Source organism: Odocoileus virginianus, chromosome 17 (assembly GCF_023699985.2).
Source record: "Odocoileus virginianus isolate 20LAN1187 ecotype Illinois chromosome 17, Ovbor_1.2, whole genome shotgun sequence".
Classification (NCBI taxonomy): domain Eukaryota; kingdom Metazoa; phylum Chordata; class Mammalia; order Artiodactyla; family Cervidae; genus Odocoileus; species Odocoileus virginianus.
The window spans coordinates 14,635,745-14,662,025 of record NC_069690.1 but is presented as its reverse complement, the minus strand read 5'-3'; the positions used below and the strand labels follow the sequence as shown (position 1 = coordinate 14,662,025).

The 26,281-nt window shown below is 50.2% G+C and overlaps 2 long non-coding RNA genes across 3 annotated transcripts; one reads left to right on the top strand and one right to left on the bottom strand.

Moving 5' to 3' along the window:
* Positions 1-1,163: 1,163 nt before the first annotated feature.
* On the bottom strand, positions 1,164-17,136 carry LOC110146363 (uncharacterized). 2 transcript variants are annotated; one of them, XR_002316523.2, is made up of 4 exons: positions 16,963-17,136; positions 9,023-9,103; positions 8,286-8,398; positions 1,164-1,756 (listed from the first exon to the last, which is right to left on the bottom strand). It is a non-coding gene; the product is annotated as an uncharacterized lncRNA (long non-coding RNA). The 2 variants fall into 2 exon arrangements; XR_002316522.2 differs by having other exon boundaries at positions 1,164-1,753; positions 16,963-17,133.
* A 6,383-nt stretch (positions 17,137-23,519) lies between these two features.
* LOC139038938 (uncharacterized) lies at positions 23,520-24,993 on the top strand. The gene is made up of 2 exons (XR_011492049.1): positions 23,520-23,845; positions 24,473-24,993. It is a non-coding gene; the product is annotated as an uncharacterized lncRNA (long non-coding RNA).
* Positions 24,994-26,281: the final 1,288 nt, after the last annotated feature.

The following is a 26,281-nucleotide window of genomic DNA, read 5'->3' as shown; positions in this document are numbered from 1 at the left end:
AAAAGCAGTAGCTGAAGGGCTGTTCTCGCAAGTCAGGAAAGGCTGTACGTCGATCACACCGTGTTATCAGCAATCCATCCCCAAGCTTCTGTGTGTCTCCAAGTTACAAATTACAGCCGCTCTTGCCCGACAAGCCTTCAGACATCCCCAGCGATTTAGCTGAAGTTGCAGAATGTGTGCAGATGATTCTATCAGGATGTCTTTAAATCATGTCTGATGTGTGTTTGAGAAGAAAAGAGGGGAGTGGAGAGACGGGAGAATCCCCTTGAGGGTTTATGTGCCTGCCTCTGCCCTGAGAATGGGTCACGTAACCAGCCAAGGGTGCTGGGACCTGGGCTTGAAGAAGAGTTGGAGGGGAGTCTTGTAAGACTGGCCACAAAGACTGGCTGACTGCCTGGCCACCCTGCAGCCACGTCCTTCCAACCCTGCATGCATGCATGCTATGTTGCTTCAGTTGTGTCTGACCCTTTGTGATCCTATGGACTATAGCCCGTCAGGCTCCTCTGTCCATGGGATTCTCCAGGCAAGAATGCTGGAGTGGGTTGATGAGCCCTCCTCCAGGGGATCTTCCTGACCCAGGGAGAGAACCTGCATCTCTTGAGGCTCTTGCATTGCAGGCGGATTCTTGACCGCTGAGCCCTTGGAGCAGTCCAAGCTTGTCATTTGGGTTGCAATCATGTGGCAAAGACTTCTCTCTGATCACCAACGTCTATGTCCTCCTCTTGGCCCGCAGCTAGACTGTCTTTCCCAGGGTCTGGCCGTCACATGATAAAGGTCTGCCCTGGCCAATGGGTGATCACCAGGGACATGTGTCACTTCCGGGACCGCCCCCCACCCCCACAACTCCTGGTGAACCTTCTCTTTGCTGGAGCCCCTCTCCGGCTGGCTGAATGGAAGTGACCCTTGGGTTGTTTACTGGAAGCCCTAGTTGAAGGTGGCCGAGCTTCCAGCAGCCCAGGGTGGGTCCAGAGACACCACGAAGGGCAGCCTCCTGATGACCTGATCGCACTCCAGGCCCGTGGCAGAAGGAGGAAATATATGACTTGCATCTAGAGCCTGTTATACAGAGGGAGGTAAGTCAGGAAAAGAAAAGCAAATATCCTATATTAACATATATATATATATATATATATATATATATATATATATATAATCTAGAAAAATGGTACTGATAAATCTATTTGCAGAACAGGAATAAAGACAGACAGAGAATGGGCTTCTGGACATAGAGGGGGAAGGAAAGGGTGGGATGAATTGAGAGAGTGGCTTTGACATATGCACGCTACCTAATGTGTAAAATAGACAGCTAGTGGGAAGCCGCCGTGTGATACAGGGAGCTCAGGCTGGTGCTCTGCGAAGACCTGGAGGGATGGGAGGGGACTTGGGAGGGAGGCCCGAAAGGGAGGGGACATGTGCATACTCATGGCCGATTCATGTTGTTGTATGACAGAGACCAACACAGCATTGTAAAGCATTTTGTTGTTCAGTTGCTAAGTCGTGTCCGGCTCTTTGCGACCCCATGGACTGCAGCATGCCAGGCTCCTCTGTCCTTCACTCTCTTCTGGAGTCTGCTCAAATTCACGCCCACTGAGGTGGTGATGCTGTCTAACCATCTCATCCTCTGCCGCCGCCCCCTTCTCCTTTTAGCCTTCACTCTTTTCCTTCGCTCTTTCCCAGCATCAGAGTCTTTTCCCATGAGTCGGCTCTTCACATCAGGTGGCCAAAGTATTGGATCTTCAGCTTTAGCAATCATCTGCTGATTAAAAATAAATTTAAAAAATTATAATATATTATATGTAAATACATATATATGCATATACATATATAGCTTCTGTTGCATCTGAGGGTTTATTTGTTACAGCAGCAAGAATCACCCTAACCCACACGGATGGCAGAGAGTTAAAACAAGTCACCCAGCTCTGACTCTGACTGAACCACCGGATGGATATTTCCCAGACCCCTTGCTTGGTTTTTTTTGGCAACTGGAGGGACGGTGGCAGCACACACTGAGGGCTGGCCAACAAGGGGGCGTTGGTGGCTATCTTGAATGGCAGCCCCCTGGGGCCGCAGGAGGAGAATCAGATGGACAAGATGCTGCAGGGTCACCAAGTCACAGGCATCTTGCCCTGTGCTGCGTGGACTATGATCTGCTGGGCCTGGGAGGTGCTGGATGTTGACAAGGGCAGAAGGCGGCTCTGAGCATCAGGGCAGCAGCGGCAGGGAAGGGGGCTCACGGGGAGAACCAGGCAGTCAGCCGCACGGGGGGCACATTGGCCCGCGCCACGCACCTGGAGCTCTCTTTTGAAAAGGATCCCTTCTGTTAAATGTAATAAGTCTCCTTTGAAGTAACACATGGTTGGGCTTGTGACTTTGGCTTTCAGGGCCCTGAAACTGGTTAAAAGAGCAATTCACATGAGTCACAAGGGAAGGAATGACTCGGGTGCCTGGACTGGAACGACCTCTGTCTGCAGCTGGGTAGCTCTTTAAGGAGGAGGCCTGAGTCGCTTACTAAAGACTTCTCAGAAAGTCAGAATCTGTGCGCTTGCCTCAGACCCCAGCCTCATGGTCAGTTCTTGACTTTGTACTGACTAATGGGAGCCTACGGGAGCAAGCCCATTAATGGCAAGGACGGGAAACTGAGCCCACCCAACAAAGTCCAGGGGCCGTTGATTCAAGAAGACCTCAGGATGGCTCTGATTCCAGCGGTCACGTGTCTGATGGCCCCCAGATGGGTCCAATGTGGGTACGGTTAGGTAGATGGGCGGGTCTCACTGAAATTTCAGTGTAGAGGAGACTTCATCCTATTGTGATTACAGCTATCCCAGAGGCACAGTGAGTTGGTCTGGTCAGTGGTGGTGAGCTCCCTGTCATTAGAGGCAAACAGCAGAATCAGAAGGGCTGCTTCTCAGAGACTGTTACACAGGCTCCTCTTTCTCTGGAAGGGCAGAGGCATGTGTTCCCAGGAGCTCTCAGTTCCCAAATGCTATACTTCTGAGTCTTTTCCCAAATACAGCAGCATCTATTTTATTGTATTTCCCCCCTCCAAGTTCCATTCCCCTTTCTTGGAATAGTAAATGCCCCAAGCACACTTTGCAGGGACTACCTCTCCTAATCTATAGGCTCTGGGGATAAGGAGAGTCAACCCCAGCCCTAGGCATAAAGCATGCTATCCAAGTTGTCTAAGTTTCAATTCAGTTCAGTTCAGTCACTCAGTCATGTCCGACTGCAACCCCATGGACTGCAGCACGCCAGGCCTCCCTGTCCATCACCAACTCCTGGAGTTTACTAAAACTCATGTCCACTGAGTCAGTGATGCCATCCAGCCATCTCATCCTCTGTTGCCCCCTTCTCCTCCTGCCTTCAATCTTTTCCAGCATCAGGGTCTTTTCAAATGAGTCAACTCTTCACATCAGGTGGCCAAAGTATTGGAGTTTCAGCTTCAGCACCAGTCCTTCATTGAACACTCAGGACTGATCTCCTTTAGGATGGACTGGTTGGATCTCCTTGCAGTCCAAGGGACACTCAAGAGTCTTCTCCAACAACACAGTTCAAAAACATCAATTTTTCAACACTCAGCTTTCTTTATAGTCCAACTCTCACATCCATACATGACTACAGGAAAAACCATAGCCTTGACTAGATGGACCTTTGTTGGCAAAGTAATATCTCTGCTTTTTAATACGCTGTCTAGGTTGGTCATAACTTTTCTCCAAGGAATAAGCATCTTTTAATTTCATGGCTGCAGTCACCATCTGCAGTGATTTTGGAGCCCCTGAAAATAAAGTCTGACACTGTTTCCACTGTTTCTCCATCTATTTGCCATGAAGTGATGGGACTGGATGCCATGATCTTAGTTTTCTGAATGTTGAGTCTTAAGCCAACTTTTTCACTCTCCTCTTTCACTTTCATCAAGAGGCTCTTTAGTTCTTCACATTCTGCCATAAGCGTTGTGTCATCTGCATATCTGAGATTACTGATATTTCTCCTGGCAATCTTGATTCCAGCTTGTGCTTCATCCAGACCAGCGATTCTCATGATGTACTCCTCATATAAGTTAGATAATACAAGCACGGTAACAATATACAGCCTTGACGTACTCCTTTTCCTATTTGGAACCAGTCTGTTGTTCCCTGTCTAGTTCTAACTGTTGCTTCTTGATCTGCATATACGTTTCTCAAGAGGCAGGTCAAGTGGTCTGGTATTCCCATCTCTTACAGAATTTTCCACAGTTTATTGTGATCCACACAGTCAAAGGCTTTGGCATAGTCAATAAAGCAGAAATAGATGCTTTTTCTGGAACTCTCTTGCTTTTTCGATGATCCAGCAGATGTTGGCAATTTGATCTCTGATTCCTTTGCCTTTTCTAAATCCAGCTTGAACATCTGGAAGTTCACAGTTCACATACTGTTGAAGCCTGGCTTGGAGAATTTTGAGCATTACTTTACTAATGTGTGGGATGAGTGCAATTGTGAGGTAGTTTGAGCATTCTTTGGGATTGCCTTTCTTTGAGATTGGAATGAAAACTGACATTTTCCAGTCCTGCGGCCACTGCTGAGTTTTCCAAATTTACTGGCATATTGAGTGCAGCATTTTCACAGCATCATCTTTTAGGATTTGAAATAGCTCAACTGGAATTCCATCACCTCCACTAGCTTTGTTCGTAGTGATGCTTCCTAAGGCCCACTTGACTTCACATTCCAGGATGTCTGGCTCTAGGTGAGTGATCACCCCATCGTAATTATCTGGGCCATGAAAATCTTTTTTGTACAGTTCTTCTGTGTTTTCTTGCCACCTCTTCTTAATATCTTCTGCTTCTGTTAAATCCATAGCATTTCTGTCCTTTATTGAACCCATCTTTGGGCAAATGTTCCCTTGGTATCTCTAATTTTCTTGGAGAGATCTCTAGTCTTTCCCATTCTGTTGTTTTCCTCTATTTCTTTGCATTGATCACTGAGGAAGGCTTCCTTATCTCTCCTTGCTATTCTTTGGAACTCTGCATTCAAATGGGTACATCTTTCCTTTTCTCCTTTGCTTTTTGCTTCTCTCTTTTCACAGCTATTTGTAAGGCCTCCTCAGACAGCCATTTTGCTTTTTTGCATTTTTTTTCTTGGGAATGGTCTTGATCCCTGTTTCCTGTACAATGTCACGAACCTCCATCCATAGTTCATCAGGCACTCTGTTTATCAGATCTAGTCCCTTAAATCTATTTCTCACTTCCACTGTATAATCATTAGGGATTTGATTTAGGTCACACTTGAATGGTCTAGTGGTTTTCCCTACTTTCTTCAATTTAAGTCTGAATTTGGCAATAAGGAGTTCATGATCTGAGCCACAGTGAGCTCCCAGTCTTGTTTTTGCTGACTGTATAGAGCTTCTCCATTTTGGCTGCAAAGCATATAATCAGTCTGATTTCAGTGTTGACCTTCTGGTGATGTCAATGCGTAGAGTCTTTTGTGTTGTTGGAGGAGGGTATTTGCTATAACCAGTGCGTTCTCTTGGCAGAACTCTATTAGCTTTTGCCCTGCTTCATTCTGTACTCCAAGGCCAAATTTGCCTGTTACTCCAAGTGTTTCTTGACTTCCTACTTTTGTATTCCAGTCCCCTATAGTGAAAAGGACATTTTTTGGGGGGTGTTAGTTCTAGAAGTTCTTGTAGGTCTTCATAGAACCATTCAACTTCAGCTTCTTCAGCATTACTGGTCAGTGCATAGATTTGGATTACTGTGGTATTGAATGGTTTGCCTTGGAAACGAACAGAGATCATTCTGTCATTTTGAGATTGCATCCAAGTACTGCATTTCAGACTCTTTCATCGACTATGATGGCTACTCCATTTCTTCTAAGGGATTCTTGCCCGCAGTAGTAGATATAATGGCCATCTGAGTTAAATTCACCCATTCCAGTCCATTTTAGTTCACTGATTCCTAAAATATAGACGTTCATGCTTGCCATCTCCCGTTTGACCACTTCCAATTTGCCTTGATCCATGGATTTAACATTGCAGGTTCCTATGCAATATTGTGTTGGACCTTGCTTCCGTCACCAGTCATATCCACAACTGGGTATTGTTTTCACTTTGGCTCCATCTCTCTATTTTTTCTTTAGTTATTTCTCCACTGATCTCCAGTAGCGTATTGGGCATCTACCGACCTGGGGAGTTCCTCTTTCATTGTCCTGTCTTTTTGCCTTTTCATATTGTTCATGGGGTTCTCAAGGCAAGAATACTGAAGTGGTTTGCCATTCCCTTCTCCAGTGGACCACGTTTTGTCAGAACTTTCCACCATGACCCATCCATCTTGGGTGGCCCTACATGGCATGGCTTGTAGTTTCATTGACTTAGACAAAGCTGGGGTCCATGTGATTAGAGTGGATCGTTTTCTGTGATGGTGGCTTTCTGTCTGTCTGCCCTCTGATGGAGGATAAGAGGCTTATGGAAGTTTCCTGGTGGGAGAGACTGACTATGGGGGAAATTGGGTCTTGTTCTGATTGGCAGGGCCATGCTCAGTAAATCTTTAATCCAATTTTTTGTTGATGGGTGGAGCTGTGTTCCCTCCCTGCTATTTACCTGGACCCAAACTGTGGTGGAGGTAATGAAGATAATGGTGACCTCCTTCAAAAGATTCCTATGCATGTACTGCTACATTCAGTGCCTCCAACCCTGCAGCAGGCCACCACCGACCCACGCCTCTGCCGGAGACTCCCAGATACCCACAGGCAAGTCCAGGGCAGTCTCCTTTGGGGTCACTGCTCCTTTCTCCTGGGTCCTGGTGCACTAGTTTCTGTTGTGCCCTCTAAGAGTCTATTTCCCAGTCCCATGTAAGTTCTGGAAGCTCTATGGTGGGGTTAATGGTGACCTCCTCTAAGAGGGCTTATGCCATACCCATGTCTGGTGCACCCAGAGCCTCTGTCCCTGCGGCAGACCACTGCTGACCCGTACCTCCACAGGAGACTAAGTTTCATGTAAGGATCACTTTGAATATTTGGGATGATTTTCTTGGGCTGGAAGTTTAGGGAGACTGCTGCAGACATGCACACAGGTGCTCCCATGGTTTGCTTTCCCATGGGTGACCCAGCCTTGGGGGTCCCAGACAGAAGGCTAACAGGTCTCCTCTCCTCTCTCTACAGCCTTTCTGAAGTCTGCATTGATTTCTTTTTCTCATTTTCTCACTCAGGACCTATAACTTCTTTCCTGTCTAGGTTTAAGGTCAGGCCATATGACAGTGATTAGTTCAGGAGTGAGTGAGCAACTAAGTCCAATCAGAGTGGATTCTAGGGTTTGTGTAGGAGCCACCAGCAAGAAACTTTATCTCTCCTGCAGGCATGGAAACAAGCAGGCTGAAACTAGTCTTCTACAGTCTTCCTGACAGTGTGTGGGGCCTCAAGATAGAGCCACCAGCAGAACTGGGCTTAGAGTCATTAAAAAATCAGGCTCTGATCATATTACCTCAGTGCCTGGATCCAGCCATAGCTGAAGCCAGAACTTTTCAGTTTATTGAAACAATATGTTCTATTTTTGATGATATTTTTTAGGGTGTGATTTTTTTTTTTCCTTCACTTTCAACAGAGAGAGAGAATCCTGGTGAATGTGATGGGTTTTCATGGAGGGGTCTCAGGAAAGAAGTTATAGGTCCTGAGTGAGAAAATGAGAAAAAGAAATCAATGCAGGCTTCAGAAAGGCTGTAGAGAGAGGAGAGGAGACCTGTCAGCCTTCTGTCTGGGACCCCCAAGGCTGGGGCACCCACAGGACAGCAAACCATGGGACCACCTCTGTGCATGCGTGCAGCGGTCTCCCTAAAATTCCAGCCCAAGAAAACCACCCCAGATATTAAAAGTGATCCTACATGAAGCTCTTTGAAGCACTGTGTGTAACAGTGAAAGATTGGAAACAGGTTTAACATCGAGCAATCAAAAGTTGGTCCAGTGAGCTTGCTACCTTCAAAATGACATTTATGAAGTGTATGTAATACCATGGAAAATCCTTATGATAGTGTGAAGGGAATCAGGGCGTGAAATGGTCTAGTTAATATGAACTCGACTATGTGAAAAGGAAAAAAAAAAAATCATATACAGGTAAAACAATGGAAGCAAATGTACCCAAAAATTAATGCTTAGGTAGTGGAATGATTTTTCTTCCTACTTTGCTCTATTGTTTAAATTCTCTTGGTCTTTTTCATAATGGAAGAGACTTTTGTGTGATGTCATTTGATGATGTATCTAGGGAGAGGGAAGCACAGAGACAGGTAATTTCTGAAATAAGAGAGACAGACGACATCACTAGTCATTTACCCTGTTACATGCAGGAGACCCTGGTGAAGTGGTCAGATCTGGTCCCCAGGGTGTCGCTGAGCAGCTAGATGACCTGTGGGTCTCTTTATCGTCCTAGACCCTGGCATCCTCCTCTGTCAAAGAAAAGGCATCAGAATAGATGTTCCGGAAACAGCTTCAAACAAGTCAGAGTGTCTAGGTTCTCCACCCATGTGCTTAGCCATACACTGAAAGAGCTCCCCTTTGAACCTCAGTTCTATGGATGGAGATGATCCACCCACACCCCCTCCCGGGGAGCTATGAGTCACTTGCAAAAGCAGGTTGTCTTGTTAGAAAGCCCCCTCCCGCGGCCTCAGCCCCAACTGCTGTCACCTCTGCCCACTCAAATTAAGCCCTCTGTACATAGCAAGACAGTGTCCTCTCTGATGGCTTTTCAGGCTGTGCCCTTTCTGGTTTTCCTAATGCAAAGCCTGATTACCTGCTCTCCAGAAACACGACTGGGCTTGCTCCATCAGACACATGTCCCGAGGGGGAAGGGTCTTGGGAATTCACAGCCATAGATTCCAAGCGTGAGACTCTTGGGATGCCCCAGGGGAGCACTTGATAACACATGTCCCACAGGACTGCCTTCTCCAAGTGAATAGAATTGTCCCCGTTTTGTTCAAGACCCAAGTCCTGGAGCTGGGAAGAGGTCCCACCCAATGGCTGATCAGAAGCTAAAACTCCAGAATGGGGGACTGGGGGGCTGCAGGACCCACCTCTCGGAGGGGCTCAGGAGTGCAAGGACAGAAGAGGTGGAGACTGGAAAGCTTCTTAAGGGTCATTTGGTCCACTTGATCCTGGGACAAATGGAAAAACACAAAGCCAGAAAGAGCTGAAACCCGCCCCAGATCACAAGGCTTGTCTGCAGCAGTTGTTTAGTCACCAAGTCACGGCCGACTCTTTTGTGACCCCATGACCGAAGCCCCACCAGACTCCTCTGTTCATGAGTTTTCCCAGGCAAGAATACAGGAGCAGGTTGCCATTTGCTTTCTCCAGGGGACCTATCCCGACCCAGGGATCAAACCCGCATCTCCTGCCTTGACAGGCAGATTATCACTGAACCACCTGGGAGGCAGCAGAAAAGTTGAAGTTAAATCTTGACCCCTGGCTTTTGCCCTCACTTCATCATCACTTCCACCTGGGGACAGGCAACAAGGGAGGGCCTGCAAGGGCAGAAGGAGGCCAAACGATGCCCCTTGGGTCCCGTGCTCTGGGCTGGGAGGGCTTCCATCTGTCCTCATTCCTGTGGGGTGCCCTTGGCATGTTCTTGCCAACCCTCACCCAGGCCTGGCTTTCCCAGAGATGCTCAGAGGGGATGGTTGGATGGCATCACTGACGCAATGGACATGAGTTTGAGCAAGCTCTGGGAGTTGGTGATGGACAGGGAAGCCTGCCGTGGTGCAGTCCATGAGGTCGTAAAGAGTAGGACACGACTGAGCGACTGAACTGAACTGATGATGGAATATCTTGTGTGAACGGGCCTGTCCACCCTACACCTGGCCTGTGGTCAACCTAGCTAAGCCAGGTTCTTTAGGGGCATGATTTGAGCATGCCCCCATCATCTCTTTTCTAATCTCTCCCCTTTCTACTTGGCAAACCCTACCCATTCTTCAAGAGAAGTGACAGCCACACATCCTCTGTGAAGAGAAGCCTTCTCTGCCTCCCAAAGACAGGTCTGATTACTCTCTCCTCTGCACCCAAACGGTTTGGTAACCACCTCTACTAGAGCTCCCCCAGTGGCTCAGATGGGAAGGAATCTGCCTGCACGGCTGGAGATCCAGGTTCCATCCCTGGGTTAGGAAGATCCCCTGGAGAAGGGAATGGAAACCTACTCCAGAATTCTTGCCTGGAGAATCCCACGGACAGAGGAGCCTGACAGACTACAGTCCATGGGTCACAAAGAGTCAGATGCGACTGAGTGACTAACATTTCTTTTTTCCTTTTATAACAACTGAGTGTTGTCTTGGATCGATACTTTTCAGCGTCAAAACACTTCTTGACGTTTGGGCCAGATAACTCTTTGCCATAGAAGGATGTCCTGTGCACAATAGAATCTTTTGCAGCATCCCTGACCTCTACCCACTAGACACTGGTAGCAATCCACTCACTCTCCACCCTCGTATGACAACTGAAAAATCATTTCCAGACATTGCTAAAACTACATCCAGCTGGCAACCACAGTCTGACAGTTGTTGGGTTTGTGTCTTTTCTTCCATTCTGAATTCTAGGAAAGGATTCCATTCTCTTCTGCATCGGTCAGTGCCCAGAACATGTGTGTCTGTGTCAGTCAGTTGCATCCAACTCTTTGTGACCCGATGAACCATAGCCCACCAGACTCCTCTGTCCATGGGATTCTCCAAGCAAGAATACAGGAGTGGGTAGCTTTCCCTTCTCCAGGGGATCTTCTGACTCAGGGATGGAACCTGGGTCTCCTGCATGGCAGGCAGGTTCTTTACCGGCTGAGCCACCAGGGGAGCCCAGAGCATAGCAGTCACTTAGAGATTGTCTACCGAATGAACGGGCTTCCCAGGTAGCGCTAGTGGTAAAGAACCCGCCTGCCAATTAAAGAGACATGAGAGACTTGGGATCAACCCCTGGGTCGGGAAGATCTCCTGGAGAAGGGCATGGTATCCCACTCCAGTATTCTTGCCCTGGAGAATCCTATGGACAGAGGAGCGTGGTGGGCTATGGGCCATAGCGTCGCAAAGAGTCGGATATGACTGTAGCGACTTAGCGCATATGCACTCACTTAATGAGCAAGTGAAGTGAATCAGAAGACCCCAGGAAATGTGGTCTGGCTCGCGAGTGCCGCTGGGTGCAATCCCAAATGTGACCACTAGAGGGAGGAGAAGGCCGCCGAAAGCGCAGGCTGGCGCTGGGAAAGGCCGGGAACCCAGCGCCTGGAACCCACCCCGCCTCACTCTGAAGGCTGCGGGTGACACGCGCTGGTTCCTCCTCTGCGGCCTGCCCTGTGAATATCTCCGCTGAGACCTCAGACCTCTGCTCTTTCCTATCTATCTTGCTCCTCCCTGGGCCTTCTCATCCAGTGTCACCATTTAAAACACCGTCTATTGCTGTATGCTGATAACTCTCAAATTTACATCTCTGGTCCTGACACCTCCCTAAATTCAGACTGCATTCCAGTTTCCTCCTTGAACCTATAGGTAGAAATAAAACCTATAGTTAGAAACCAAACATTCCCCCCCACACACTAAACCCCACTCTTCCTGCATTTCGGTCAGTGGTCACTCCATCCTTCTCATTGCTCTGACCAAAACCCTTGGACTCACTTCTCCCTCCCCATTTGACACTCAGCCTGACAGCAAATACTGTTGCTTCTACCTTCAAAATACCACCCGTCACCGTCCGAGCCCTCCTGACTGTCTCAGGCATGACACCCGCCCCGGCCACCACTGTCGTCTGTCACCTGGCCCTCCTGACGGGCCCCCGACCCACCCTGGCCCTACAGGCCGCTCTCCACGGCAGCTCCGGGCAGCCCATCCAAACCCTGAGGAGGCAGGTCTTGTCCGTCCGTGTCCTGCATCTCCACTGCCCCCTCCCCGGCCACCCCGGTCTCCCGGCTTTGTTCCTGGCATCTGTCCCCCTGGCACCTTCTCCACGTCTCCCGCCCAAGTGGCTCCCTCACCCCCTCAGGTCAGGCCCCCCACAGAGGCCGGGAAACCTTGTCCTTTGGAGCAGAGAAAGGTTTATTGCAAGGCCATGCAAGGAGATGGGTGGGCTCGTGCCCTAAAAAGCCCTGAGCTCCCCCAACGCACTTTTAGGCAAAGCACTTTTAAAAGCCAGATGAGAGAGTGGGGGTCACAGGGTCTGTGATCAGCTTGAGCACTGTTCTCTGACTGGCAGATGGTGGGGTAGCAGGGGTTAGCATTATCAGTCCTTTGGCTCCAAGAGGCCTGGGGCTATGTGCTCCCTCATCCTCAAGTAGTTAACATCTTTGCTTTGGTGAAGGGGCTTCCCTTGTGGCTCAGCTGGTATAGAATCCACCTGCAATGCGGGAGACCTGGGTTTGATCCCTGGGTTGGGAAGAATATATCCTGGAGATGGGAAAGGCTACCCACTCCAGTATTCTGGCCTGGAGAATTCCATAGACTGAGTAGGACATGACTGAGCGACTTTCACTTTCACTTTTGCTGGAGTTGGGGAGGTTTTTTACATCTGCAAAACAACTCAGCAAATGTGCATCAGATACTGTTATCCAGATACTTCCCGGAGGATCTAAAGCAGAGGACAGGGAGAAGGCCGGTCCCCAGAAGGCCCCACAGGGTCCTGCTCTGTTTCATGGTTGCACCCTGACACGCTGTACAGTTTACTTACTTTCTTATTTGCCTTTTTGTTGTTATTCACGATTGTGTTCCCACTGGAGTCATAGTCAGTATCCACACTGTGTCCCCAGGACCGGGTGTGTGACAAGGGCTCACCGAACAACTGTGCAATGACGAGTGGGCGGGGGGTGAGTGGATGACTCTCCCATAAAAGAGCCTCAGCTTGATCTTGGGTGGCCTCAGCCTGCAGCAGCTTGAAGCAGGGCTTCGGTTCCCCAGCCAGAGATTGAGGCCGGGTCACGGTGGAGAGAGCACCAGATCCTAGCCACCAGGCCAGGGGTCAGTGACAAGGGCCTGGCTTTTCAGCTTTGCAGAAAAGAATTCCACAAAGATGCAAGGTACTGAAGCAAGTAAAGTATTTATTAGGAGGAAAATAGGGTACAGTATGTGTAAATAGGTACATGGGCAGGCTCAGAGAGAGAGTCAGAGTCACACCTGCATGGCAGTTTGAATTACTTTTATGGGGCATTTCATCTGGTTTTCCATTGGCCGGTCGTTTTGAGCCTGGTTCACAGTCCATATTTGATGTATCTGAGGATCCTCCCATGTGTGTGCATGCATCTCTTAGCCAAGATGGATTCTACCCCAAAGGCCTATGGGTAGATCATCCCTTGACATCACTACCCTTTGACCTCCAAGGAGCTTTTCTGTGCATGTGTGGTCTGGGAGGTCTCCTCACATCGAGAATGAGAGAGATGTGGCCTGGACAGGGCCTAGCTTCCTGCCTTAACTGTCTTGCTCTTCTGGTCTTGGAGTCTCGGTTCACAGGGAATGAATCTCCAATTGTTTTACCCTGGCAAGGGGGTGGGGGGTGGAGGGGGCGTCTATCTACCTCCTGCCTCAAGCTGACCAAGGAGATAGCCATTCTCAGCCCAGGGGGCTTCCTGAGAGAAGGATCATCCACAGAAGAGGGGCCTTGTTCATAACAGAGCGTAGAATTTTCCAGAAGTTTTGGCAATGAAGAGGTAGAGAGACTATTATTTTTGGACACCTCTGGGTGTTAAGAGAACAACTCTGGAGTCTGAGAAGCAAGACTCAATCCCCAGCTTTGCCTCTTACCGCCTGCAGGCTGCAGGCAAGTGTGTGAACATCTCCACGCCCCAGTCTCACAACCAGGAACAGTCATGATACCAGCCTGGCAGGGCTGTTGTGAGGATTAAAGGAGTTAATGCATGTAAAGCCCACAGAACAGTGGAAGTAACTCCATGGTGGCTCAGTGGTGAAGAATCCACCTGCCAAAGCGGGAGACGTGGGTTTGATCCCTGGGTTGGGAAGATGCCCTGGGGAAGGAAATAACCCACTCCAGTCTTCTTGCCTGAGAAAGCCCATGGACAGAGGAGCCTGGCGAGCTGCGGTCCATGGCGCTGCAAAAGAGTGGGACTTGACTTAGTGATTAAGCAACAGCAAAGTACTATGTAAGAGGTCGCTGCTGTTTGTTCTGCCCGTAGTCCGAGTCCCCGGTCGGGAAAGAAGACTCCTCGAAACAATGCAACTTGCAATAGGGGAATTTATTACTGACTCGAGCCAGGACCTCCCGCCCTCACCAAGGGTGTGAGGACTAAAAGGCCCCGAGCCCCAATTCTCTCGGGTACTTATTAGGTCAAAAAGAAGCAGCAGGTAGTTGGCGCAAGCGGATTGGTTACAAGCGGGTAGTTGGCGCAAGCGGATTGGTTACACAGTTGCAAGGCAATTTTGTTGGCCCAACGTGGGGCTTTCAGCTTTCCCCTGATAGGTTCCCTTTTTCTTGCTAGGCATATGTTGATTGGCTAGCTCCAGGAGGCCTGATAATTATGTTACCCCGGGAAACCAGGCCTACTCCTAATCTAGGCTGCCTGTCATGGCGTTAGCCGTGACAGCCTCACATGTTGGTGTTCTGTTCTTCACACATCTGTCTGAGGCTTATAGCTGCCCTGGAGCCCATCAGCCCATTCTGCCCATTCTGCACATCCTGCCATCAGCCCATTCTGCAGATCAAAATGTTGAGTCTTGGAGGCCATCAGTTGCTTACTCAAGACCTCACGGCCAGTGAGAGAGGATCCCAACACATTTCTGACTCTGTCGCTCTCAAGAGGGCGTGGCTGGCCAAACAGCGAGCCCTGAATTCGGTCCCTGAGCCCTTCCTTCCCCTTGGCCCTCCTCCCTGGTTTCTGCTGCCAGCGCTATGGGGCCGCCCCGTGTTTTACAGACTCCGTTTTATAGCTCTGGCCAAGGGAAACGCTAACTCTTCCGGGCTCCATTAGCAGCGCGAAGTCAGGCTGGCACCTCAAAGCGCACTTTGCGAAACACCAAAGCTGCTGGGGTCATCAGGCGGGGGTTCCCATTCCCAGGCGGACTCCCCACCCGCTCCGTCCCTGGGGGAGAGACCGCCAGACTGCGGGTGACAGCACAGTGAACAGAGGACCCACCCGCCAGCCCAGCCTGCTTCCTAGCCCTTCCCTGAGGATCGGATTCTCGGGACCAAGATGGGCCTGGGATCTGCATTTTAATAAGCTCCCGAGGGAAGGCTGGCATGCTGCGATCCGTGGGGTCGTAAAGTCGGACATGACTGAGCGACTGAACAACAGAAGAGGATGCTTGCCTCAGGGCACTTTGAAAACCACTAGCCCTGAACGGAGGACGTGGACTCTGGAGTCAGGCCGCCTGGGTCCAGAGGCCATCTGTGACCCTGGACAGGTTTCTCAGCCTCTCTGAGCCTCGATTTCCTTTCCTGTGAAGTGTGGGTCACAGAGGTTTCTAGCTGGCAGGGCCCCACGAGATAACACGTGTGCGGCGTTGATACAGTGGCACTCAGGGCCCAGGTCACAGTTGCCGCTGTCTGCGTCGTTGCCTCGGGTTGTTTCCCAAGGGAACATTCCAGATTCGCAGATTCCCTTGGGCCCAAAGGTCAATGCAATGGGATCCACAGGTCCTTGGGGCCAGGCAGACTCGGGGACCCAGCACAGGAAGGGCACAGCCTCCCCTTCTAGAGGGACAGATGACGCGCGTTATCACCTGGCTGGTGTCTCCCCGAACCACAAGGATGCCCCTCCCCTCCTCCTTCCCCACCTCCTCCATCCCCAACCCTAACTGGAGCTGCATGCCCAGTAGGAAGGTGGCTGTCTTGGACACCCCGGCCCTGCACTGAGTTTTGAAGCCACACAGAGGTGCCCAAGGCCAACAATGGACCCACAGCCCAGAGGGAAGGGAGCAGGTGGGTGGTCCTGGGGTCTCCTCCGGGCCTCGGGGAGCTGTCTGCCTGTGGCCAGTGGCCTGTGGCTGCAAGCTGACTGACCTCCACATGTGCCTTGCAATCCGACCTCCTTTCCTGGGAGATGAGCCCTTTTCAGGAAACTAGTTTCTTAGGCCTAAGAAGATGCCGGCCCCCACTTCAAGTCTGTGTGACTCTGCAGTACAAAGCATCAGTGGAATTACACCCAGTGTCTTGAAATAACCTCTAATGGAAAATAATCTGCAAAAATCCTGAATCACTAGGCCCTGAACCTGAACCTAACCCAAGCAACTATAATTTTAAAAAATGAAGAAAACCCAGCAATGAACCGACTTTCCAACCAGCCAGGGAGAAGTCCCCTCCCAGGACTTCCTGCTTTCTGACCTCAACCCTCCTGACCCTCCCGTTCCCACCCGTCCTCCCCCCACAGGAAGTAGAAGTGAAATGAAAGGCGCTCCGTGTCTGACCCTTTGTGACCCCATGGACTCTAGCCCACCAGGCTCCCCTGTCCATGGGATTCTCCAGGCAAGAATACTGGAGTGGGTGGCCATGCCCTCCTTCAGGGCATCTTCCCGACCCAGGGATCAAATCCTCATCCCCTGCCTTGCCTGCAGATTCTTTACCGTCTGAATCACCGGAAGAGAGAGGGGAGGTAACCAAGAATTTGGGGAGCGAGGCACTGGGGCGGGCTGGGCTTAGAGGATGAGAAGGGAAGGAAGCACAGGCCTTGACCGTGGGCGGGGCAGGACCCCCAGCCCTCCACGCCGCCCCTGTCTGCACCCAGCCTCCAGAACGCCTCCATGCCCACTCGCAGGGCTCCTCTCTCTCGATCTTGCCCAGGCACTCACTGTCTGTGCCCTTCCCCTCATGGGAGACCTTCCATGATAATCCTCTTGTACCAGCCGATCTGGTTCCTGCTCATCTCCCAGGATTCCGCCTGCGGTCTCAGCCTGCAAAGCCTGCCCTGACCTCCCCTTCCCCAGTCTGACTGGCGTCTCCTGAGACTCCTCAGCTCCTGTGTGTGAGACATCCCTCCCCGCCCACCACGGCACTCTCCCTGGGGCTCGCAACCGCCCTTTGCAGGACCACCGCCACTCAGTCTGACCTCCTGCAGGGATCCGAGAGTCTCTGTCCTTGGCCACCGCTCTCCCCGCACCTCCCAGGCAGCCGAGAACCGGAGCTGCCAGCGGAAGTCGATGGAAGGCAGGAACTTGCAGGAGTCCCCACTGGAGCCAGGCCACCTGGCCTCTCAACGACCCCTGGGCTCCTCCCCTTCCCCATCCACACAGGCACCCCAGGCCAGAGTCCTACTGTGGCACGTGACAATCCCCCGGGGCCAAAGCTGCCATCACCACCTCCCGCAGGAGCAGGCTCACGGGGCATGTCTGGGTGGGGTCTGAGCACTCCCCAGCAGGTGGGGTCGCCCAGAGCAGCTGGGAACATCTGGATGACAGAGGGGCGGTCAGGAGAGCAAAGTGCCCAGTCAAAATGGCCCGTCAGCGGAGCTGCAGCCGGCAGGGCCTGGAGACATCAAACCTGCCAGCTAAAACGCCCCATGAATATTTAACAGCCGTCAATATTTAATTAGTGCAGACAGATTAACTCGGAAATCGCACACACTTGGGTTGGAGGGAGGGGGAGTGTTGGAAGCGGTGGGGGGGGGGGGTGGGCTCGAGGGAGAGGCCGAATTTATTGCGTGGGGCCCGAAAGGCTGCCCACCTTCCCTCCCCGCCACCCCCAGCCACCTCCCCCTGCAGAAAAGAAAGCAAGCAACAGTGAGAAAAATCTTAGGGCAAGGGACACCGGGAGAAGCCCAGGGGAAAGGCAAGATTTGGGAAGGTGGGGTGAGGGCAGTGCTGGGCAACCCCCGTGTCAGCCGCCGCCTGGACCCCAGCCCAGCTTCCCCAGGAGCAGGTGTCAGTACGTAATTACCTCTGCGCCTCTGGCTTTCCTAGATTATGCTGTTGTTTATTGCATCCGCAACGCTACCCTGAGTCTTTTATCCCCTTTGAGTTTCTTGGAGTTTTATCACCTCTTGTGCCACTTTTTTATTTAATAGAGTTTCCCTGAACTTCATCGTCTGGTAATAAATTGCTGTTGTTGATGTCTTTTTTTTTTTCGTATAAACATTTGGTCAGGGACTTGTAAAATGCCAGAACCAAACCTGGACTCGGGCTGCCTGTCTATGCTAAGGGTAACAGCCCAGCACAAAAAGGGCTTGTGTTCCATGAATGAACAAGCTTGCTTCGCTCCTTTCTGCCTTGAGCATCCTTCCCCTCTTTTTCCTCCCCCAAGACTTCACTCAGAGATCATTACTCCCCGCCCAAAGGAAGCGTTGCTTAACATCATATTTTGTGATCATCTTTTACCTCCCCCATGCTGAGCTCCTCAAAAACAGTAACCCAAACCTATAAACACATCACACCAAACTTGGGAATGGACATGTTGTGAGTGCTTAATGATTTATTTTTATTTTTAATAAATTGAGAGGAAAAGATATTTTTAAATAGGAACTAGAGTTGTCTAAGCACATGGTGTTGATCCCTTGTGTATCAGTTAGTTATGCAGTATAACAACAGAAATCTCAGTGGTATATGATAATGAATATCTATTCTCAAAGATATTCAGGTCAGTGGAAACTTGGCTGGACTTTCAGCCAGGAAATTCTGCTTCAAATCATGGTGGGCTTCCCTGGTAGCTCAGCTGCTAAAGAATCTGCCTGCAATGCAGGAGACCCTGGTTCGATTCCTGGGTCAGGAAGACCCCCTGGAGAAGGGATAGGCAACTCGATCCAGTATTCTTGCCTGGAGAATTCCATGGACAGAGGAGGCTGGCGCGGTACAGTCCATGGGGTCGTAAAGAGTTGTACGGAACTGAGCAAGTTTCACTTTCACTTTCATGGTGGCCAGGATAGCTCTGCTTCTTCACGACAGGCTGGAGCTGGCTGGGGAGGCACTACTCGAGCTGGGGGTCTCGTCCACCCTGGATGGGCAGGATGGGTGTGGCATGGTCATCTCATGGCAGAGGCGAGGTGCGGGAAAAGATGCCCACCCACACAGCACATTCCAAGTCCTTGCTTTTTCCATGTTGCTAACATTTCACTGACCAGAGCAAGGCACGTGGTCAAGCCCAATGTCAAGGGAAAGGAAAGTAAGCTCCACATTCGATGAAACTGTGGCAAGGATTAGATGAAATAAAGACTTTGGGCCAGGGTTTGAATCGATCCCAGGTGGGTTCCCACCACACCTGGCACAAGACCCCTCAGCGACAGGCCCCCAGTGGGACCAGACCAGTCCCATGTGCTGCTCCCTCTTGTCCTCATCCCTACCCCCACTCTGCCCCCTACCCCCGGGGCATCAGGGTTAACAAAACAGCAACAGATGTGAGATTAAAGAAGCCACTGGTGTGAGTCGCCAAAAGCAGAGAGAAGGGGACAGAACCAAAGGTGAGAATCAAAGTCAAGGTCAGCCCACAGGACAAAGGAAAGAAGTCCATGGTAAGGGCAAATGATGGACTTTCGCCTTGGACCTCAAGTCAGCTCCAGCTCCTGGCTCCACCTTGGGCAAGTCCTTGCCCACTCGCTGGCCTCAGTTTCCCAGGGGTGACAAGGCCTTTGGACGCTGGGATCCCACACACCCCTAAGGACACCAACATCCTGTCCCCTCAGGCCCATCATCCCTCAAACTCCACCCCACTTCTTTCTGTTCAACACGTGAAGTCTGAAATCCTCCCTCAACACCTCAAAGTTACAGCCAGACAGTCCCCTGCCTATGTTGTCAGAATTCCCAGGCTTCAGGACAAAGGACAGTCACTCAAAGTAGGTCACTGGCAGGTGGGTGCTTTCTGTCTGATGTGTAGAATCCAGTGTTGAAAGTTAGACTAAGCAGCTGGTAGAACAGAAAGGAACCCTCTTGGGAATCTGAAAAATGTGGGTTTGAAGTTTACCACCAATATGTAGAGTTGAGTAAACTTGGAGGGGCACATAAGCTCTCTGAGCCTCAGTTTCCCCTGCCTGTGAAATGGGCTGGTCATAGAAGCACTCAGGGCCACTGAAGGAATTACATGATAGGATGTGTGCAATGTACCTAGCACAGTGCCAAGCCCCATGGCGGAACTCAACATCTGGTGGTAATATAGTACTTCCTCCCCCTCTTCTGTCTCTAGCTCTTGAATCTTCACTGTCTCTCCTCTTTAAAAAAAGTGTGTGTGTGTATATATATATATATATATGCATATATATGTGAAAATTAACCATATGTATAATTAAAACAACTGCCAACAGTTTCATCCTTTCATCAGCTAATTCCCTTCAGACCCCAAGTTCTGCATCTGGACGTGGTGATCTGAACTGGGCAGGCATCAGCCAATTTTTCTCAGTATTCTCTTTCCTACCTTTCATCAGCTCTATTGCCAGGGCCTCTGTCCCTTTCTAATTGCTCATCTCTTGGATTTCTTTTCTTCTTTTCCTTGTTAAAGACCAATTTTACAAAGCACTTCAGCAGCTCAGCCATTTTTATCATCATCATTAATTTTATTTCCCTTCTCATTTATTAATGGCCTGGGCAGCTCTCAAGGATTTCTTTTCCCCTGATATATTTGTAAAACGCCCTTCTTACTCCCTTTGGCGGCCCCAAGACTCTCCACAGGTTTATTTTTTCCCTTGGCTGCCCTTCTGTTTCCCTGAGGCCATTACTGACTTCAGACCTCCCTGTCTGCACCCCTTCCCCACCTTCCAACTGTGGGGTACTCGCCTGTTCCCACCCTCCCTCCTCAGACACCCTGGCCTCTGAGGCTGTCTTGTCTTGAGGCTCCATCAGTGGAAAAGGTTTGTTAGGCTCCTACCTGTCCCTGTTCCACACCCACCAGGCCCCTTTCATCCATGCTGGCAATCAGCTTGAAGGGGCCAGAAAGGTCTAGATCCTGCCCTGGTCCCCACCGCCAGCCCCCACCACTCCAAGATCCCTGACTAAGGCAATTATGCCCAGGAAGCATCCATTCATTCATTTTCCAAAAGCAGGATTGAGGTATAATTTACGTACCATGCAACTCACCCGTTTTATGTGTTTAATCATTAAACTCAATGATTTTTCAGTGCCTCTACAAGATGTACAACCATTACCAACAGTCCAGTTTGAAACATCCTCATCACCCCAGTAAGATCCTTCACAGCCATTTATAGTTAATTTCACTCCTCATCCCCATCCTCAGGAAAAAAACAGGAAGAAGGAAGTAGGTTGTTTACTCTGCATTATCAATAGTAGTGGTTGTGACCATGCAAAATGCAGCAGTGTGGTGTCATCTCTCATTTTGTCTGGCACAGCAGTGATGCTAACCCCCAGGTCCTATCCCCTGCTCCAGGGACACATGCAGTGTCCACACCCAGGCTTCTAACCATGCACCATCCACTGGGAATACACGGAGCTCCAGCCCTAACTGCTCCCTGCCCATGGTCGAGAACTCCTGGCATTTCTCATTCTCTGCTACATTCTGTAATAGATTCTTGGAGCCTCTAAAATTACTGATCTCTCTAACACACTCTCCCCCATCTTGCCCTTTGAGCTTCTTGGTATTGACCTTCCCAGGCCAAGGAACTTAGCAGTCTCTTGCCTGTGATTGGAGCTTTTGCTCTATCTAAATTGTCACAGGAAACCTTCCGCCCTTCCCCAACAACCCCCTCCCAACCTCAGTCCAGCCTAGGGTGTCATAGATGGAGTCTTCTTAAAGGACTGAACATTCTTCAAAGCAAGTCACAGTAACAGATAGAGAAAAGCAAAAGATACAATCTTATAAAAGAATATATCCTGTGCCCAAATTATGGCATATGTGGAATATAATACCTGTTACCCTGTAGACCAAAAAAAAATGTTATTAAATTTAAGCCCAGAGTTGAAGTATTTGAATTTCAAAAGACTATCTGTACTAAGCATAAAAAAATTGCCTGAAGATTGGGAAGAGAGTTGATACAAATGATAACTGACAGAGTACAATCCAGTGGTCCTCAGACTTCAGGATTTTGTAGTTCAGCAAAAATTTTCAAGAGAAAAATTGAAGGATTCAACATAAGGTTGCCAGCTTTATCCTGCCAAGCACAGATGCTTAAGAAGTCAAGTCTGGTCTACCGACTCCATTGTTTCATACATAAAAGGATGTTTTAGCACCAAGAAAATAGGAAAGAGAGAATACTGGTGCAGGGGGAAGGGGGGGGGGGTGGCGGGGAAGATAATCCTGTTGAAAATGAATGCTTAGCTTTGTGAAAAACTCAGTCTTGTCTCTCTCACTTTCCCACAAGTGGATGAGGGTGATGGTGTGGGGCACTGGAACACCTAAGTTAACCACAGGTTAATTATAAAATGTGCAGAATCCCATTAGGGTTCAACCCTCACCCAGATGCTGCCTTTTACACAATCACATGCAAGTTGTAGGGACCCAGAGATGACAGGTGAGGGGTGAGGGACAGGGGTCTTGCCTTCCCTGGGGTCCTCCTTCCTTTGAAAACTGCTTCTCTTTGTCCTTTTTAAGCAGTTGACTTCCAATGCAGCATCATCATTCCCGGTCTTCCCAAGCTTCTCGATGTTATTTTCCTGATGCCAATTTTCCCCAGTAAGTGTTAGTCACTCAGTCGTGTCTGACTCTTTGCAATCCCATGGCTGTAGCCCAACAGGCTCTTCAGTCCATGGATTCTCCAGGCAAGAATACTGGAGTGGGTAGCCATTCCCTTCTCCAGGGGATCTTCCCAAACCAGGGATTGAACCTGGGTCTCCTGCATTGCAGGTGGATTCTTTACCATCTGAGCCACCAGGGAAGCCCCAGAAGTTCCTGATAAAATTCGGTAACTCTTTCCAAGCAACTGGCTGCTGGGTTTCTAAGAGCAGCCACTTCTCGGTAAACGTCAGTCAAATTTGGGTTTAAGGGTAAGGTTGCTTCCTGCTGGGCTCCACAGCACCTCTTGGTCAAGCACACATAGAGCCAGACCCCTAACCTTCCATCCCCATCTCATTTCCTATCGGCCTGTTCTGTTTTCCACCATTATCTGGATTATTATTAATATGTATGGTCAGTGTACCTTCCACGGGGGTGGAACACAGTGGGAGTAAATGATATGAGGAAGGAAGTTGCTTTAGAGTCTACAGAAGTCTAGATGTCATAGAATTATGTGGTTTCTGTGTCAGAAGAGATGGAAGAGTCTATAGCTACCACTGGGGCAGTGAATGCTTGGGAGCTAAGAGACCGAGGGAGGAGCCAGCGTGATAAAGAGGCGCTCAGGTGTCTGTGGGTTCCAACCCGAGTTCCACCAGCCACATAACACTGAGCAGGCCACTTAACTAGACCTCAGTGTTTTCACCCCAACAAAGAGAAGATGACCAGCCTCAAAGGGTTGTGGTGAGGATTAGAGGAATAAGGTACTCAGAGGGGCTGACCCAGAGTGGGGGCTCCTCCCCATCTCCCCCTGTTTTCTTAACTCTAAGGGAGGGTGCCCGGCAGAACAGACTTGGAGAAGAGAGATGTGATAAAGGTCAAGGGCAGAATTTAGGTGAATGTGGGACAGATTCAATAATAACCCCAAAACATTCATCCCTGGGCCTGACTGGCTGATGTAACCAGGCTCTGTAGCACTGAACTGGTTTCACATCTCTGCCTCTGACGCTGAGATGCAGTGAGAGCCCCGAGCCAAACGTGTGAACGTGTGTCGGGCTGGAGGACGTCAGCAGCCGCGGCGTCACGTGGCTGGGTGCCGGGCACCTTGTAAAGAGGAACTCCTGCAGGCAGAGAGCGTCAGCTCTGACCACCGGGCACGCTGCATTAGAGAGAGGAGCACAGGCATTTGCGGACTGCCCCGAGCCTCCAGCGGGTACCTGAGAAAATCCTCATTCAAACCCCACGTGCCCTTCTTCCGGGCACCCCGTGTTGCCCCCAGCTGGGAGAGGGGAAGCTACCCGAGAGATCCATGCAGGAGAGCCTTCTCCAAGGCTTCAGTTCAAGGGTTCAAGGTGAGAAACTCCCGGACCATTTGATGTGTCCTGTCCAAGTTAAACACAGATGAGGGGCTGCAGGGAGTGGGGCGGGGGCGTGGCTTACGGAGGGTGTTATTTGGATGCAGAATCAGATTTAAGAGGGGAGGACTTCCCTGGTAGTCCAGGGGTTAAGAATCCACCTGCCAATGCAGGGGACAAGGGTTCGATCCCTGGTCTGGGAAGATGCCACAGGCCACGGGGCAACTAAGCCCGTATGCCACAATGCCTGAAGACCACATGCCTAGAGCCCGTGAGCTGCAACTCCTAAGTCCGTGTGCCTGGAACTGGTGCTCCGAAACAGGAGGAGCCCCTGCAGGGAGGAGCCCGCACAGCAGCTAGAGAGGAGCCCCCACTCGCCGCAACTAGAGAAAGCCCCCACGCAGCGATGAAGACCCAGCACAGACAGAAGTAAAATACAGAAAACTTTTTTTAAAAAGCAACTTAGCATGATAATTAGCATATCAACAAATAAATAAGAGGAGAGGGCAAGATGAAATGGAAATCAGGAAGGATGGAAAGGGAAGTCAGAGGTTTTTTCACCACCTCCTCCCACCCCCACTTCCTCCTTCTCCTTAAACTTCCTCCTCTCCCCTCTCTCCACAGGAGCAAGAAGGAGCCCAGCCCGCTCCCCTAAGGCGCCTGCCGCCCCCTACCATCGTCCTGATTCCCCCTACCCCTGCCCCCATTCCCTCTTGACCCAAGAGAGAGTTCTGCCACCTTCCACACCCTCTTTTAATAATTGTGCATTTCCCTGAGACTCAAAGGCCAAGGAGAGAGAAGATGATTTCTCCATCAGTAAGCCCTTGAGCAAGCTTCTCAAAGGGATGCTTTCCCGACAAACTTGCAGGCCTTATTTTCTTCACAATCTCAAATGAGAGTGATGCCATTCATCCTCCACTGATAGAGCTCCACCAACCAGTCATATCATCGCTGAGTACCAGCGACATGCTTGAGGCCAGCAGGACACTTTCATCCTCCAAATAATCCAGGGAGCCCTCCCCTCCCCCCTCCCTCTGACTCAATATACAGAAGAAACTGAGGCTCAGAGAGGCGATCGGCTTTGCCCAAGATCTGAAAACAAACAAATCATGGAGTCAAATACAGAAAACGTTCCAAAGAAAGTTCCTCCGTGCTCTCATTGAAATATGTATACGGCCTAGGGGTGTAGCAGTCAGGTTCTTGAAAGATAAGCTCACAGAAGTGAAAGGAAGTTTTCTGGAAACATACCTGAGGCTCCATGGATCGGCATGAAGCCCAGGGAGTCAGGCTCGGGAGTAGATGGGCCCCAGGGCCACTGGGAGGGCCAGGCATGAAAGGAGGCCAGCGGTGTCCCTCTGTTGTGGCTTTGCCCTGCGGGTACGTGAGCTTCCCGCTTTTTTCTGAGGTTTGGTGTCTCTTTTCTACTCCAAAAGATGCTTTCAGAATTCAGGCCACACTTATTCATGTGCTGTCCTTTTGGGGACAGGCTCACAAGTCCCAGATTACCATCCCGCCAGATTGTAGCTGTTGGGAAAGTAATAAACCTCCAACAAGTTCCACCAGGAGGAGACAATTGACAGTGGTAGGGGACACAGATCAAGCCTGTCAATCCTAAAGGAAATCAACTCTGAATATTCATTGGAAGAACTGATGCTGAAGCTGAAGCTTCAATACATTGGCCACCTGATGCAAAGAGTTGACTCATTGGGAAAGACCCTGATATTGGGAAAGATTGAAGGCAGGAAGAGAAGAGGACGACAGAGGATGAGATGGTTGGATGGTATCACTGACTCAATGGACATGAGTTTGAGCAAGCTCTGGGAGTGAAGGATAAGGAAGGCTGTGTGCTGCAGTCCGTGGAATCCCAAAGAGTCTTGATGACTGAACAAAAAACAAGGACACACGGATCACAGTGGGCTTCACAGAATAGGTGAAGCTCAGGCCAGGCTTGAAAGGAGGGCAGTAGCAAGCTAAAAATGGCTCACTGGGGCTGCATTCTGGAGCACAGACCTGGACCAGCAAGTGCATTAACTTCTTTGCTCCTCCCAGCAGCCCTGAAGTAGGGGCTAGTCTCACCCAGAGCACAGGTGGGGAAACTGAGGCTCCAGAAGCTTAGTTTTCTTTCCCAAGGCCTCACAGTTATAAATGGCAATCAGAATTCAGTCCCGGGTCTTCCCTGGTGGTCCAGTGGTCAAGAAGCTGCCAGCCAATGCAAGGGACATGGGTTCAATCCCTGGTCCGGGAAGACCCCACGTGCCATGGGGCAGCTAAGCCTGTGGACCACAATTACTGAGCCTGTGCTCTAGAGCCCAGGAGCCACAACTACTAGAGCCACCGCAATGTGAAGCCCACACACCGCGATGAAGAGCAGCCCCCATTCACCGTTAACGAGAGAAAGACCATACACGGCAATGAAGACCCAGCGCAGCCATA